The following is a 17553-nucleotide window of genomic DNA, read 5'->3' on the forward strand; positions in this document are numbered from 1 at the left end:
GGAGCCTTCAGGATTTGGAATATACTTTTGAGCTTCATGCAGGTTGGTAATGTGTTTGCAGTAAACTCTCTAACGACTGTCACCTCCTTGGAGCAACCTCTTTCACCATTGACAGATCGCTTCTGTCATCTCAACTTCAGCTGCCATCTATTCCAGCCCTTGAAAAAATCTCACCTTGGTCCTCTGAATCCCAACATGATCAGCCCCAACACCAACCTCACTGGGCACACCAGCAACACCAATAATAATACCAAACTTCTCCGCAATCACCTGATGCTGCACAGGACACAGGGCACCAGCACCCGACCACATTGCTGCCTGGGATGCCAGGGATGGCCTCACCATGGCCAGATGTACTTCACTACACCCTGGCTGCCACATGATGCGCCAGGTTGGCACCACCCCACACCAACACCATAAAGCATCCCTACAATGCCCAAGCCATTCCTTTCACACTCATCACCATTGTGGGGGTTAACGTTATGTCTCACCATTCACTGCAACTCACTAAACCACTTCCAAAGGTGCATAAAAATCTGTCCAAGAACGTAAAGTGTGGAAAATAAAGATTTCAATGTTTAGCAACACATCAACAGAAACTTTACATGATCATTGGTGAAAACACCCAAGTGCTTACCCTTGTGTGTTGTTAGTTGGTATGCTTGGACAAGGATGAGGGTGAGTGTGAGCGGAGACTCGTGAGATGGGGATGTGATGATGTAGATAGAGAGAGAGGGATGGGTGGAGGTGCAAGGTAAGTTGGTGTGAGTAAAGATGTGCAGGAGTAGGGTAGGGAAGGCAGTGTGATGGGGATGTGATGAGAGGCACAGCAGGATGAGGTTGAGTGTGGCTTTGTACTAACGTTTCATGATCTACTGAGATCATTGAAAGGTTTGCATCACTGCAGCCTGGTCCTCCTGATGACATCCCTGCTTGTGTCCTCCTGTGCAATGTGCAACCAGGCTGCGTTGATGTCCTGGAGAAGTCTCTTCCACTTATTGGAAGGGAGGGGAACCTCCCTGCGTGCTGTGACTCCCTCCAGGTTGGGGGTAATATATTAGCATTAGATAGAGGATTAGCTAATGGACAGAAAACAGAGAGTTTTCAGGTTGGCAGGCTGTAACTAGTGGGGTGCCGCAAGGTTCAGTGCTTGGGCCTCAGCTATTTACAATCTATATTAATGACTTAGATGAAGGGACCAAGGGTAATGTATCCAAGTTTGCTGACGATACAAAGCTAGGTGGGAAAGACAGCTGTGCGGATGATACAAAGAGCCTGCAAAGGGATATAGACAGGTTCAGTGAGTGGGCAATAAGGTGGCAGATGGAGTATAATGTGGGGAAATGTGAGGTTATTCACTTTGGTAGGAAGAATAGAAAAACAGAATATTTTTTAAATGGTGAGAAACTATTAAATGTTGGTGTTCAGAGAGATTTAGGTGTCCTCGTACAGGAAACACAGAGAGTTAGCATGTAGGTACAGCAAGCAATTAGGAAGGCAATGACATGTTGGCCTTTATTGCAAGGGGATTGGAGTATAAGAGTAAGGAAGTCTTGCTGCAATTGTACAGGGCTTTGGTGAGACCACACCTGGAGTACTGTGCACAGTTTTGGTCTCCTTATCTGAGGAAGGATATACTTGCCTTAGAGGCGGTGCAACAGAGGTTCACTAGATTGATTCCTGGGATGAGAGGGCTGTCCTATGAGGAGGGATTGAGTAGATTGGGCCCGATACTCTCTGGAGTTTAGAAGAATGAGAGGTGATCTCAGTGAAACATATAGGATTCTGAGGGGGATTGACAGGGTAGATGCTGAGAGGTTGTTTCCCCCTGGCTGGAGAGTCTAGAACTAGGGGGCATAGTCTCAGGATAAGGGGTCGGATATTTAAGACTGAAATGAGGAGGAATTCCTTCACTCAGGGGTTGTAAATCTTTGGAATTCTCTGCCCCAGAGGGATGTGGATGCTGAATTGTTGAGCATATTCAAGGCCGAGATAGATAGATTTTTGGTTGCTGGGAGAATCAAGGGATATGGGGATTGGCGGAAAAGTGGAGCTGAGGTCGATGATCAGCCATGATCTTATAGAATGGCGGAACAGGCTCGAGGGGCCGTATGGCCTACGCCTGGTCCTAATTCTTATGTTCTTAAGTTCTTATCTGGAATTACCTAATAGCTTGACAGTGACTGTTCATGTGTAGCACTGAAGGTTATTCATAATTTATTGTCAGTCTTAACTCTCATCCTTCATTGTATTAATAATACATCCTATTAATTAGTACAAAGCTCCGCTAAATTAATATTCCCTAAATGTGTTTCCTCCACATTTTTCAGAATGAGATGGTCCCACACTGTGTAGTAAAATTAAAGGTGTCATTTTCTCCTTGGCTACAGAGTAAACATGGACAAAGACCTTGTGGAGTGAAGATCCTGTGGCTCTTGGGATATCAGTCTGAAGAAAATGCAAAATAATATTTCCGCTAAATGCAAGCAAACTGCTACTTGAAGATGATGTAATCGGGGGCTGAAGTGGATATGGGACTTGGAATTCAATAAAATGATCGTGGCATGTGAGGTGCTACATTCACACCTCTCCTCCACAATCACTAGTCTCACACACACACAGACCCCACAGTGCAGATAGAGGCCATTTCGGCCCATCGAGCCTGCACCGACACATATCCCACCCGATCCCCATAACCCAACGTATTTAATCCCCCTAACACTAAGGGTCAATTTATCATAGCCAATCAACCTAGCCCGCACATCTTTGGACTGTGGGAGGAAACCGGAGCACCCGGAGGAAACCCACGCAAACACGGGGAGAATGTGCAAACTCCACACAGACAGTCACCCGAGGCCGGATTCGAACCCGGGTCTCTGGCGCTGTGAGGCAACAGTGCTAACCACTATGCCACCGTGTCTCCTATGGATATCTGGAGGGAAAGAAATATGAGACATCATTTGTACACTTGAAAATGACATTCATGTCAGGGGCTGAGATGTAAAACACTATTTTCAGCAACTTTATGGGAATTATAGCTTCAAACCTTTAGCTCCAGAATGTAACACCAAACTTTAATTCTTTTGTTAAAAGAACCCTAATCTAAATGAAACTGAAAACTCAGATACATTCCAAAATTTAATTTACAGCCTTGTACAAGGGAGGAAGGTGCTGCCGAAGTAACCTTAGTGAGTTGCTGCAGTGCACGCTGTAGATACATACTGCAACCAGTGTACTGAGTGTGGAAGGGGTGGATATGAGTTCATGTGCCGAGTGCACAAGGCCTGCTATACAGATTCACATTTGTCACTCACCTTTAGGTGAAGCGTATCTATTATGTATTTAGTACATGGTGCACGTATTTGTTTTGAAAATCATTGGGAGCTAAATTCGATAGCCCCCGAAAACCGGCACCGGGATGCACGATTAATCTCCGCCCGTTCCATGTAATACAGGCAGCCCACCAACTTCATGCTGCCTGTGCATTTACATTATTTCTTTGTGCAGTCTGCTCTAACCATACAGATGATTGGCTGCACGCATCAGCAGGGCGCCCAAAAACGTGAGATTGCAGCACCAGTTAAAATTAGCCTGCACTACTTAAAGCTAGCCTGCAACTCTTAAAGGGGAGGTGCATTGTGGCTGGAGCAGGTGCTGGAAGTCATCCTACAACCGATTCTGACAAGGAAAACACTCAAATAATGGCACAAAATGGGAGAGAGAGGGCTCCAAGGTTGCAGACGCTGCACTGGAGGCCTTAGTAGAGAAGGTGGAAAAGAGGAGAGAAGTGCTGTATCCACTGGGGGCCAGGAGGCCCTCCAGACACATGCTCAGAAGGCAGTGGGAACAGATAGCCATGGCGGTCAATGCCAGAAGTCAAGCCCCGAGGACTTGGCTGCAGTGCCGTAAGATGTTCAATGACCTCACACGAGTGGTCAAGGTCAGTGAATGCATCTTCAAATGCCATATCCTACCAACTGCACCACTAGCCTCAGCCACTGCTCAATGTACCACACCCCCAGCACTCACCTACTAACAATCTCTATCAATCAGGAATTATACATAACATTCATAGCTTCATCTCACCTGCACACACTTAGCGCTGCTGCAAGTCTCACACCCACATCTCAAAGCTTGCACACACTGCCAGCTATTCAACTTTCAGGGGTATTCAGTGGATACACTTGTCGCCCAGTAGCCACCCTATGGTTTGCCGTAGTGGCTCAAATGCAGGTGGCACAGCGGACTGCCACAGAATGAAGTGCATGCAACGTCTCCGTTTTACAAAGGAGGTGCTCACTGAAATCTGCCACCTGCTGCAGGCAGGCAGACCTGCTACCCCGGTCCAGGGTGGGGATGGCATTGCCAGTGGCTGTAAAGGTGATAATGGCCTTAGGAACATAGGAACAGAAGGAGGCCATTGAGCACCTCGAACCTGTTCCGCCATTCAATGAGATCATGGTTGATCTGCGACCTAACTCCATATACCTGCCTTTGGCTAATAAAAATCCATCAATCTCGGATATAAAATTAACAATTGATCTAGCATCAATTGCCATTTGCGGAAGAGAGTTCCAAACTTCTACCACCCTTTGTGTGTAGAAGTGTTTCCTAATTTCACTCCTGAAAGGTCTGGCTCTAATTTTTAGACTATGCCCCCTAGTTCTAGAATCCCCAACCAGCAGAAATAGTTTCTCTCTATCTACCCTATCTGTTCCCCTTAATATCTTGAAAACTTCGTTCAGATCACCTTTTAACCTTCTAAATTCTAGGGAATACTCCCTAATTTGTGTAATCTCTCCTCATAACTTAACCCTTGAAGTCCGGGTGTGATTCTGGTAAACCTACGCTGCGCTCCCTCCAAGGCCAATATATCCTTCCTAAGGTGTGGTGCCCAGAACTGCTCCCAGTGCTCCAGGTGTGGTCTAACCAGGGCTTTGTACAGCTACAGCATAACTTCTACCCCCTTGTATTCTAGTCCTCGAGATATGAAGGCCAGCATTCCATTAGCTTTTTTGATTATTTTCTGTACCTGTTTATGACATTTTAATGATCTATGTACCTGGACCCCCCGAGTCTCTTTGGACCTCCACTGTTTTTAGCTTTTCGCCATTTAGAAAGTGCTCTGTTCGATCCTTTTTAGGTCCAAAGTGGATGACCTCACACTTGCCTACAATGAAATCCATTTGCCACAGTTTTGTCCATTCACTTAATCTGTCGATGTCCCTTTGTAATTTTATGCCTTCACCCACACTGCCTACAATGCCGCCTATCTTTGTGGCATCGGCAAATTTGGATATGTGGCTCGCTATCCCATCATCTAAGTCGTTAATAAATGCTGTGAGTAGTTGAGGCCCCAACACAGATCTCTGCGAGACACCACTACTCACATCCTTGAACCTCTTCATGTCGGGCTCCTTCCAGGCTGGAGCAGGCGACATCTGTAACATCTCCCAGTTCGCCGTCCACTCCGGTATAAAGGAGGTGAGTGAGGCTCTGTACGGAAGGAGAGCTGAATACATTTCATTCTTTCTTGCCAGAGAGAAGCAGGAGGAGTGAGCACGTGGCTTCGCCAGGATAGCAGGCTTCCCCATGGAGCACGGCGCCATTGACTGCACACGTATCGCTCTGTGGGTGCCGCATCTCAATTCGGAGATTTACCACAACCGAAGGGATTCCACTCCCTCAATGTCCCACTGGCGTGCGACCATACTCGGCACACCATGCAAGTCACTGCTCGGTATCCTGGCAGTCACCTTGATGCCTTCATTCTGCGGCAGTACGCTGTTCCCTCAGTCTTTGAGCCACTATGACAAACCAGAGTGTGGCTACTGGGCGACAAGGGCTAGCCGCTGACCACCTGGCTCATGACTGTACTGCGCAACCCATGTACACGTAACGTAACGAAAGCCAAGCTAAGAGATTAGCATGTAAAGTTAAGGCACATGGGATTGGGGGCAAGGTATTGACTTGGATAGAGAACTGGTTGGCAGGCAGAAAGCAAAGAGTTGGAATAAACGGGTCTTTTTCCGAGTGGCAGGCAGTGACTAGTGGGGTACCGCAGGGATCGGTCCTTCAGCCCCAGCTATTCACAATATATATTAATGATCTAAACAAGGGAACTAGATGTAATATCTCCAAATTTGCAGACGACACAAAGCTGGGTGGGCGTGTGTGCTGTAAGGAGGATGCCGAGAAACTCCAGTATGATTTGGACAGGTTGGGTGATTGGGCAAAAGCATGGCAGATGCAATATAACGTGGATAAATGTGAGGTTGTGGCAGAACCACTGAATGACTCTGGCTAACCGTATATAATTCTCTTTAACGATGTTCTAACACCAGCCTAAACCTGTACCATTGTGTTAGGCATTACTGTGTTTTGTATATAGAGTTTGCATGTACGAGGCGTGGCCGCTTTAAGAGCGCGGGAAAACGCGGGCAAACGTGATGACGTCACGTCGCAAACCACGTGACTGCCCAGGCAGTCCTCGTGGCATCTCCGTTGAGTAAAGACCTGTTTAATTGTTCTCTTGTGTCAATCTCCGTTATTCGTTGGAATTCGTTAATTCCTACATTGGTGACCCCGTTTTTGTGAATGTTTTCACAAAAGAAGAGCACAGCATGGAAGCAAACGCCGTTTCGCTAAAGCTACCACAGTTCTGGGAGCAGCAAGCGCCCTCGTGGTTTATTCAGGTCAAGGCCCAGTTCGCCCTGAGGAACATCGATGCGGATCAGACCAAGTACCTTTATGTGGTTTCCGCACTCGACAGCTCTACCGCCTCGCGGATCGTCAGCCTCCTCGAAAACCCCCCAACGGAGCACAAGTATGAAATCCTCAAAGCGCATTTACTGCAGGTTTTCGGGCTAACAAAATCGGAGCGTGCCCGTCGATTACTCGCTATGCCCGGGCTCGGGGACTCCAAGCCTTCAGAGTTGATGAGCCAAATGCTCACACTCCTGTGCGCCGAACGGGAATGTTTCCTATTCCGCGAGATTTTCCTCAGCCAACTGCCTGAACAGGTACAAGCTGCCCTGGCCAGATCTGAAATTGAAGACTGCGCAACACTCGCTGTGGAGGCTGACGGAATTTTCGCTGTAGCTCGGCAGTACTGCGCCGCCACGAGGCACCCATCCCCCGCAGACGCCGCCCCAGCTCATCAGCCTGCTGGGCTGTGTTTTCTACCATGCGCAGTTCGGCGCGAAGGCAAAGAATTGCCGCCCTCCCTGCAGTTTTCCCCAGAAAAACAAACAACAACCGACGTTGCGACCACTGAGGAACGGGTCTAACGGGCACCCCGCGGCCGCGATGGCGATCAGCAACGCGGGAAAATTGCTGTTCATCACTGATACTCTCTCTGGTCGTCGTTTTCTGTGCAACACCGCAACCGCCCTTGATGTGCAGACGGGGAATCACGGCCCCACCCTTGAAACGGCCAATGGAGTTTCCCAGCCCCTCCTCGGCGCGGATTTCCGCTGCGCCAACAGCCTCCTGGTCGACGTTACGAACCGGCGGCTGATCAACGTAGCAACTTTTACTTCTCTTCCGTGTTACCGTACTAACACTACGTCACACACCGTCTCCTGTGCGTTCCCGACTCCTGATGAGTTCGCTCACCTGCTCGGCGAATTCCCCGACCTGGCCAGACCCACGTTCATTTCCTCCTGGATCGCCCGTTTCGGAGTACCCGCAGATATTTTGTCAGATGGGGGACCGCAGTTTTCCTCCGAACTCTGGAATGCAGTGGCCCAAGGACTCAGTGTCAAATTACGCCGCACCACAGCCTACCACCCACAGGCGAATGGCCTCTGCGAACGCTTCCACCAGTGCCCACTTCGCACCACCGGCTGCAGAGGTCCCACGTTCCCACAGAGCTTCACAAGGCTGAATACGTTTTTATTCACCATGTCGCACATAGGGATCCGCTCAAGGCCCCATATACCGGTCCCGTTGGAAGCAGGGTAGATGTCGGTGGTAAACCGGACCACATTTCGGTCAACCGTTCCGTCGAGACAGCAGAACTGCCGAGACGGGGTCGGACACCCATCGTCATTACGGCAGACCAAGTGCGACCGCCCGCCAGACCGCCAGCCGCCCAGCAGCCTCTGCCTCGAGAGTACAGGAGTCGTTCTGACAGGCTCGTCAGACCCACTCACCGTTTGACTTTGTCAGTTAAAGCAAAATCTGGGGGGGCGCGTGTGGCAGAACCACTGAATGACTCTGGCTAACCGTATATAATTCTCTTTAACGATGTTCTAACACCAGCCTAAACCTGTACCATTGTGTTAGGCATTACTGTGTTCTGTATATAGAGTTTGCATGTACGGGGCATGGCCCCTTTAAGAGCGCGGGAAAACGCGGGCAAACACGATGACGTCACGTCGCAAACCACGGGGCTGCCCAGGCAGTCCTTGTGGCATCTCTGTTGAGTAAAGACCTGTTTAATTGTTCTCTTGTGTCGATCTCTGTTATTCGTTGGAATTCGTTAATTTCTACAAGGTTATCCACTTTGGTGGCAAAAACAGGAAGGCAGATTATTATTTGAATGGCAATAGATTGGGAGAAGGAGAAGTGCAACGAGACCTGGGTGTCCTTATGCACCAGTCGCTGAAGGTAAGCATGCAGGTGCAGCTGGCGGTTAAGAAGGAAAATGGTATGTTGGCCTTCGTAGCGAGAGAGTTTGAGTACAGGAACAGGGATGGCTTGCTGCAGTTGTACAGGGCCTTGGTGAGACCATATCTTGAGTATTGTGTGCAGTTTTGGTCGCCTTATCTGAGGAAGGAGTTCATCGAAGATTCACCAGGCTGATACCTGGGATGGCAGGAATGACGTATGAGGAGAGATTGGGACGATTGGGCTTGTACTCGCTGGAGTTTAGAAGAATGAGAGGGGATCTCATTGAAACTTATAAAATTCTGACAGGACTGGACAGACTAGATGCAGGAAGGATGTTCCCGATGGTCGGGGAGTCCAGAACCAGGGGTCACAGTCTAAGGATAAGGGGTAGGCCATTTAGGACAGAAATGAGGAGGAATTTCTTCACCCAGAGAGTGGTGAACCTGTGGAATTCTCTACCACAGAAGGCAGTAGAAGCCAATTCATTAAATATATTCAAGAAGGAGTTGGATGTATTTCTTAAGGCTAAAGGGATCCACGGGTATGGGGAGAAAGCAGGGACCGGGTACTGAAATTGGATGATCAGCCATGATCGCATTGAATGGCGGAGCAGGCTTGAGGGGCCGAATGGCCTACTCCTGCTCCTATCTTCTATGTTTCTATGTTTCTATAAGCTGCCACATGGAATCTGATGGAGCAGACTACTGGCATCCTAAAACAACACTTCTGCTGCCTGAACCGCTCTGGAGGAGCCCTGCAGTACTCACCAGAGCACGTCTCAAGACTTGTCATGGTCTGCTGCATGCAAGGCAACCTTGCCATCAGGAGGGCACAGCCCTTGCCACAGAGACCAGCTGAGGAGGAAGAGGAGGAGAAGGAGGAAGAGGAGGTGGAGGAGGAATTGGAAGAGAAGGAAGAGGAAGCGGAAGGGAGGAGGCAATCCAGACAGCACTTTCTGTCTGGGCTGTCCGTGATCAACTCATCCAACTGTGGTACTAGTGAACGCAACCAAAATTCACCATTCAATAATAGTTCCACACCTTACCTTCCCTCTGTTACTGACCATCACAACGTCCTCTTGGCCACAATGCTACAGTCAAAGCCACCACAAAACAAACATCCCAAATGAATTTTATGAATCAAGCCATTACAATACTTCATTTAAAAGTCAACTAATCACCCTTGTGTGTTCGTTAGTGCCTGTCTTATGTGTGCCTCTGCCTGTCCTAGTGCTCCTACGCAGTGCTACCCCAGTAGCTGCAGCATGGCTGGTGGAAGGCTAAGCACTTTTAGTGGGGGAGATTCCAGGTGGCCTTGCAGGATGACCTTGAGCAGCTCTAGGCCTAGAAGGCCCGGCTTTGGACTGCACCACCCTGGCATGGGCGGCAGCAATCCGCGCTGACAGGCTAACAGCAAGGGCACTGGCGGAGTGGCAGTGGTGGGAGGACGAATGCTGTCACCCTGAGAGAGGACAACAGGTTCATCCTCCACGGAGCCACTGCCACTCCCCCAGGACGGCACCTCAGCATTCTAGTAATCTACTGGAGGACTGATTGCTGTTCTGCTGTGACACCCTGCAAGCCCCTGTTAACACTGGTAAACCCAACCATGATGGCAGCAGTTTATGCTTGAGTGGCAGGAAACTGAGCTTGCATAACTTCAGTCTGAGCTTCCATTGCAGCACTCAGACGTAGAGTAGCTTCTGCTTGTGCTGCAATGTAAGCTGACATCAGCCGTCAGTCGCTGCATCATGGTTGGGTCCACAAGTGCGCTAATGGATTATCCCGTTCACTCTGGAAAAGACAGGCTCCAAGCTCTGCCCAAAGCCCTGTGCAAGGTTGGTGCCGGACTCCTCCATGCTCCTTGACATTGAACTCAGGCTTTCTGGCAGGCCTGCCAATGCACCAAGCATTTCCTTGTGCATACCCATCAGCCTTCTTCTGTAGGCCGCCCCATTGAAGTCCTCATCTCAGTCCTGCGCAGCAGAACTCATGTTCGACCTCGCCTTCTGGGGAGCTGGCACCTGCACTACCATTCCCCCCTGCCCTGGCTGCAGCCCGCTCATGCCCAGTGACTCAGCACATGCAGATCCTGCCTCTAGGCCACCCTCTAAAGTCCGCGCAGTGCCGGTATCTGAGCTGGTGGCTGCGAGTGTCAGATCGAGTGACCGTGTTTCTTCTTCATCATCACCCTCCTCTCCCACTTCTACTTGCACCACTGGCTGGGCAGGTTGGATTTCTTGGGTCTCTGAAATGAGAAAGGCACAAGGGTAGGGTCATGGTGAGTGGAGGAGGGAAAGCAAGAGGTGCATGCTTACACCATCTGCAGCTTGTAAATCAGAAGTGTTTGTGGGATGAGGGGGTAGTGGGATATGAGGAGGAGGATTAGTTATCACCTTTAATGGTTTCAGCGCCGCTGCTGGCCACGGCCTCAGTCACAGCCACTTCAATTATGGCAAGCACTGTCTCCTCAAGGTATGTCAGAAGATGGAGGCGCGCCTGTCCTTCTCCTTCAGCTGCCGACGATTGTGTGCCTCCTTGTCCTGCAAGAGAGAGTGTCAGTGAGTGTGGTTCGCTGTGTTTGGCTGATGTGGCTGCCATGGTTGAATAGCTGGCAGTGTGTGCAAGCTTTGAGATGTGGGTGTGAGGCTTGCAGCAGTGGAAAATGTGTGACAGTGAGAAGGAGCATATGAATGTAAGGTATGAGTCGTGATTGATAGAGATTGTTGGTAGGTGAGTAATGGGGGTGTGGTGAATTGAACAGTGTCTGAGGCAAATGGTGCAGTTTGTGGGATATTGCATTTGAAGATGCATTCAATGACCTTGATCACTCGTACAAGGTCATTAAACTTCTTCCTGCACTGCATCCAGGTCCTTGGGGCTGCACTGCTTGCATTGACAGTGATGACTATCTGCTCCCATTCCCTTCTCAGCGTTTGTCTGGAGGGCCTCCTGGCCCACTGTGGATACAAGACATCTCTCTCCCTGTCCAACTCCTGCACCAGGGCCTCAAGTACGCCATCTGAAAATCTGGGAGCCCTCTCTCTGCCATGCTGCACCATCTTCACCCTTCCTGTAGGTCACACACTCCTCTACAACGACTTAAAGGGGAGGTGCAGCCAGAATGCACCTCCCCTTTAAGAGGCGCAGGCTGGCTTTAAGAACTGCAGGCCAGCTTGAATTGGTGCTAGCCTCGCACGAACTTGGGCCCCCTGCTATGCGTGCAGCCACTCTATAGTGTGTTTAGCGCCGGGCTGCACGCCACTATCATTCCAATTAGCAGGCAACTCCAAGCTTGTGTGCTGCCTACGTTACATTGAACAGGCGCTGGTTAATTGTGCATCGTGACCTCCGTGCCTGTTTTCGGGCCTGATCCAATTGTTAGCTCTCGGAGTTTAGAATGGTTGCTCTCCAAATGGATACTTGTTTGGAATACCGAATGATTCATTGGTTCCTCTGAATACCCAAACCCTTCCGAGTGAATAGATTACTCATAACATGTATACACCATTGGTGATAGAATTCATTGTTGCAGCTAGCACCATTGCCACATTTAGTGGAACTTTGGTATTAGATATTTGGGCAAATTGGCTGATGCTGTGCTCCCGGCGGGGACTCGAGCTTGAAGGGAGCACGGATTGGAGAATTGTAGCCCCACCTACATTCCCCGCTCCCTTTGAACAGGATCAGTGAATTCATCCTATTAAGGTCAATCGAACTTCTGAAAAGAAATTCAAGCCCTTCAATCTGTTTTCCTACAGACTCCTGTTGCTTTATAGAGCAGTGATAGAACAATGAAGTGATAAAACAAACCAAGCTTTACTTCCTGCACTGCCATTCAGTTATAACTCAGCTTGAGACCAGCAACAACTGTGACATCAAAATCCTATATGAGCAAGCTAGCTGACGAGATCAAGTAAATGTGAAAACACAACCGTTACTTCGCTGAAATCAAGATCTCCTTTTGAAGTGGAGCAGCCGCTATAAATTTTCATCAATTTAGTGACTTTCAGGCGGAATGAAACCATAGTGAGCTGGCTGTTAAGATGCCTGTAAATTGATGTTTTCTTCATGAACTGCATTCATTCATTCCCCTAGTGAAGGTCAATACGCTCCATGGCCTTTTATTCCACATTGACCGATTAATAGTCCGGGAAATTAAAGCCTTTAGCGCCAGCCGTTAAGACTGGTTTGGAAGAAAAAATGGCGGCCGCCTCACTTCCGCCTGCTTCCGGCGCGGAACGCGATGGCTGCCATTTTGGGCAGGTCGGCAGCGCTGCCATTTACCTGCGCTTGCTTCCAGATCGTGACGTCAATTGGCATGTAACGCCTGAATTGACACATGATCTGTGATTTTGGACATCAACACTCTTAATAACACCCACTCCAAACCACACACGGAAGAACGTGCGTGCAGCTGCACAACGGAGCCACTGTCAGCGCTTCTTAAAGGGACACACACAACCTTCAGGTAGGTTTAGATTTTTTGCTTTTGGATTGGTTTCTTTACATTTTATTGCAGTAGTGGCTTGGTGTAATACATTAAAAAAATTGTTAACATGTAATAATAATTCAACTTTATTGTCATTGTACAATGCACAAGTACATGAATAACGGAATGTGATCTTGCAAGCTCCCATGAGTCCAGTACAAATAACATTAACATTAAACGTAAATAGCACCGTCCTGGGAGAAGCAAAGCCGCTGCGTCTGTGCGCGCCGCCATTCCATTTCCACCATTCCTCCTGTCCGACAATCTTCAGCCCAACGCCCGGGCCTGCTCACCAGCCGCCCCTCCCGGGGCTCCTTCCGTGACCTTCTCACCAACCGCCCCTCCTCGGGGCTCCTTCCATGACTTTCTGCACCTGGTCTTCCCTGATGGTCACCCCTCCAGGTACTAACCAGGCCTGGCTCTGACTTAGCTTCCAAGCCTTGCCAGTGACCCTGTCCCTAGTCCCAGGAACCAGCAGGGAGTGCAGGGAGTGCTGCTGGACAATTGCAAGGCTTTGGCTCTTAAAGGAAGCCTAGTGGTGCAATTGGTAGGAGACAACTTTTGAAGATGCATTCACTGACCTTGACCACTCGTCTGAGGTCATGAAACTTCATTGGGCACTGGAGCCAGGTTCTGGGTGCGACACTGCTGGCAGTGACCACCTCGGTGATCTGGACCCATATCCTCCTTTCTGGAGGGCCTCCTGGACCCCTGTGGGTAGAGGATCTCTCTTCCGGTGTTGACGCCCTGCACAAAGCTCGAGTGCTGCTGAGGCCCTGGGTGCCCTTTCCCTGGCCTGTTGATCCATTTGTGTTAGTGCTGACGCACTTTGAGCAATTTTGATCAGCAGAAGGCAGCTCACCTTTAGGAGGTGCAGACTGCCTCGTGCTGAAGGAATTTAAATTTTTTTTTACCTGCAGAAGTCTGCTCAGCTTTCAGAGCTGCAGACTGCCTTCCTCACTCCCAGCAATGCGAACGTTGGCGCCCTGCTGAGTTCACAGCCTGTCAGCAGCATGTTCCGCACTAGACTGTCCACTTCAATCATGGTAATTAGCATGCAGCATGAGGTTGATGTGCTGCCTGCGCTTTTTGAATGGGCGTTGGCATATCTCGCATTGTAGTGCCCACGCCCGCTTTCCAGCGGTATCCAATAGTCTTTCTGTGCAGTGCAACAGGAATTGCCCATCACACACTTATGGGCCCGTATTTTCCGATTGGAGGCTTCCTGCGTGCAGATGCCACCGATCTGGAAGAATCTACGGACTTATCTGAGGTCTCCCGAGCTGCGTATACTTCCGCTCCTGGGTCTCTCAATGCGTAGGGCCCAGGTATCCCAGAGGCGCAGGTGGTTCACAAGCGTCCCTGGGATCACGTGGGCCATGGGGAGCCACTAGGTGAAGGGAATCTCCCTTCATATTCTTGACAGATAAACACGTCAAATATATGAATGGAGATCACCCCAAAAACACTGTGAAATATTCAATACATTTAAAAAAAAACTATCACTTTTTAAAAATGAGTTGAAATTACAATAAATTAAATATTTTAAACAAAAATTTAATTTTTTGAAAAAAATAATTAAAGTTTTTTACGGGGCTAAAAATAAACGTACCTTTTTTTAAAAAGTATTTTTAGATTATAAATGAGTGAAAACTTTTTTCTTACCTTTTTAAACTCTTATGCTGGTAAAAGCAGGCCTTACGCGCGCTTTTACCGGGCGTAAGATTTCTAAGGGTTTTCAGCAGGCGGAGGTTGTGCAGAAAGCGGAACTCTCCCCCCGCAGAGGCCCTTCTCCAGGGCAGGCAGAGGATCTGTCGGAAATGCACTTGGCATGCCTGAAAAGGCATTTCCGATGTCCCTACGGGTGTGTACACAGCTCGTACATACCCATAGGGATCGGAATATACGGCCCATGGTATTTCCTTGATTAGTTCTGATTAGAGGTTGGTTTCAGATTGCTTATTTCAATCTGATGAAAACGGACCTTCTGAATTCTGTATCAGTGTTTATTCACTACTGGAAGTTGGTTTCATCTCTTTTAGCCCTGAACTAAGATTCTGCAAGTCTCGAGCTTCATTCTGCCTCCTCCCAATCACTATATATTATTTGATTAAATGTCATTTTTGTTGATACATGGCGAACAAGCAGAACTGGGCTTTGTCGAGCAGTGGGGAGATTGAGTACGCAGGCTACAACAACAGGGGAGCACCCAAAACATTGTTGCAACATGTTTCGTCAGCTGTCATTCAAAGAGCCAGCTCACGTTGTATTTTTAAAGGAACAATAGTTGTTCATTTGTATTTGGAGGGTACTGTCGTGGCTTGCACTATGTCACAGTTGGCAATATCAAGTGCATTGCCAGGTCTGTCACTGGGCCGTGCAGGTTGGGGAAGTCTCAGGGTCAATCGTATGATAGCAAAATACTGCGGATGCTGGAAATCCGAAATAACAACAGAAAATGCTGGAAAAACTCAGCAGGCCAGGCAACTTCCGTGGAGAGAGAAATAGAGTCAACGCTTCAGGTCGAAACCCTTCGTCAAGTCTGAAAAAGCACAGGATATGAAACAGATTCTCTGTTTCTCTCTCCACGGATGTTGCCTGGCCTGCTGAGTTTTTCCAGCATTTTCTGTTGTTATCTCAGGTTCAATCCCTCATTTGTGTTGAGTGAGCTGATATCAATAGTGGGGTGGGGAGCCGGGGTGTGGCGGGGGGTTGCGGGGGTGGGGGGACAACAAATGGCATTCCTGGGCTAGGGAGAAGGGGAAATGAGCCAAGGTTTCCCCTTCTGATTGCAATCCAGTGACTCGTGCTCCAAGCTTGCGTTTGTGAGCCTTGGATGAGGAACGAACTGGCCACAGCTGGGGCACCCCCACCCACCCCCTAACATACCATGGTCAAAAAAGCTTGCCTACACTCGGTGTCTCAGGTAATCTGTGAATCACCACTTGGAGGAGGTATGAGAAGACTACCTGAACCTGTGGAACTGTACCCCTGCATAATGCAGCAAAGAGGAGAGATGGGGGATAAATTCAGAACAGAATATTTTTTTGGTACGGCTGTTTTGTAAATGATTCCTTTTACATAGAAAGCAGAGCTACAAGAACCAAGCAACATTTCTGCCACAATGGCGCCAACCACAAGTAACATGATGATGCATTTTGACAGAGTAATGCAATGTGACACTTTAATTGCTTTGCTATTTACAAACAAAAAGTTTTTGCCAAACACTTTTTCATGCAGACAGTGCCCTTTAATAATGTCAAAATGGTGCTTGGCCTTAAATCTGCAGCGAGGGTTTTCTCTTAAACATTATTGTTAAAAAAAAAACATTTTGATTTTAAGATTTGATTTGTGTTGTTCGTACCAACTCATCTGACCTGATTGGCCTTTATGATGCTGCAGTGTAACACAATGGCCTCGAAATTGGAGGTGTTAGTCCCGGCCGTTGAGGTCCATTTTGTTGAAAAAATGACGGCCGCCTCACTTCCGTCCGCTCCCGACGGGTCCCGCGCCAGCCGTTATTTTCAGCTAGTCAGCGGCACTGACATTGCTTCTCTCAGAGCTGAAAATGGAAGGCACAACATTAGTAACTCATTTTGGAAGGCAGAGAAAGCAAAGGTTAGAAAATAGACAAAGGGGTTTGGCAGTGCTTAATGGTATATACTTCAATACAAGGGGCAGGATTTTCATTGAGCCGTCGAGGCAGAATTGGAGGTGTGTGGGGGGTTAAAATCCCCAAATCAGGGGTCCTGACCCCATCCCACACCCAACCCGCCTCCATGCCAGTTTCAAAGGAGGTGGGTACCCGCCCCGCACTGGGACCAGCCTACCCGAGGCGGGAAGGGATTAGTGCCAATTAACTGCCTGTTAACAGGTAGTTAACAGACAGTTTTTAGCCTAATCCCCATTTTGAAGGTTGAAGTGTGGAATTCCCGACGGCTCCAAACCATGCCAAGTTAGCGAGGCAGGCCGTCGGGTTGAAGGACTTGGAGGGGTCGAGATGTCAGTGTTCAGGTGAGTGATGTGTGCATGAGTGCAAAGGTAAGTGTGTTTGGTGTGTCTAAAGTGTTTAAAGAAGTTTAAATGACCTTTTCTTACCTTTTCAGCCTTCCATCCTTTAGGTCCCGGGAGTCCCTCATCTCACCGGCACAGAAAGCAGAATGGCTGTGAACTGTCAAAAGTGACAGCCTTCAGCTTTCTGTGCAGGAGAGATTTCTAACTGAGTCTGTGGAGAAGGACTCAGGTTAGAAGTAAGACTGTCAGTGTTTGACAGCTTCAAACAGCTGTGAAACACTGATATTTCATCTGTCAAAACCTCTTGACAGATGAAATTTCAGTCTGTGATGTCACCTGTTGCCGGGTGGCCCTTAATTGGCCTGCTGAGCCTGCTGGGCGAGCTCAACAAGGTCAATCAAGTTAAAACCGCGTGGATTGGCCGCATCTCGA

The sequence above is a fragment of the Somniosus microcephalus genome, chromosome 7, assembly GCF_052327205.1.
Source record: "Somniosus microcephalus isolate GS21.2 chromosome 7, FLI_Smic_1.0, whole genome shotgun sequence".
NCBI classification, from domain to species: Eukaryota; Metazoa; Chordata; class Chondrichthyes; order Squaliformes; family Somniosidae; genus Somniosus; species Somniosus microcephalus.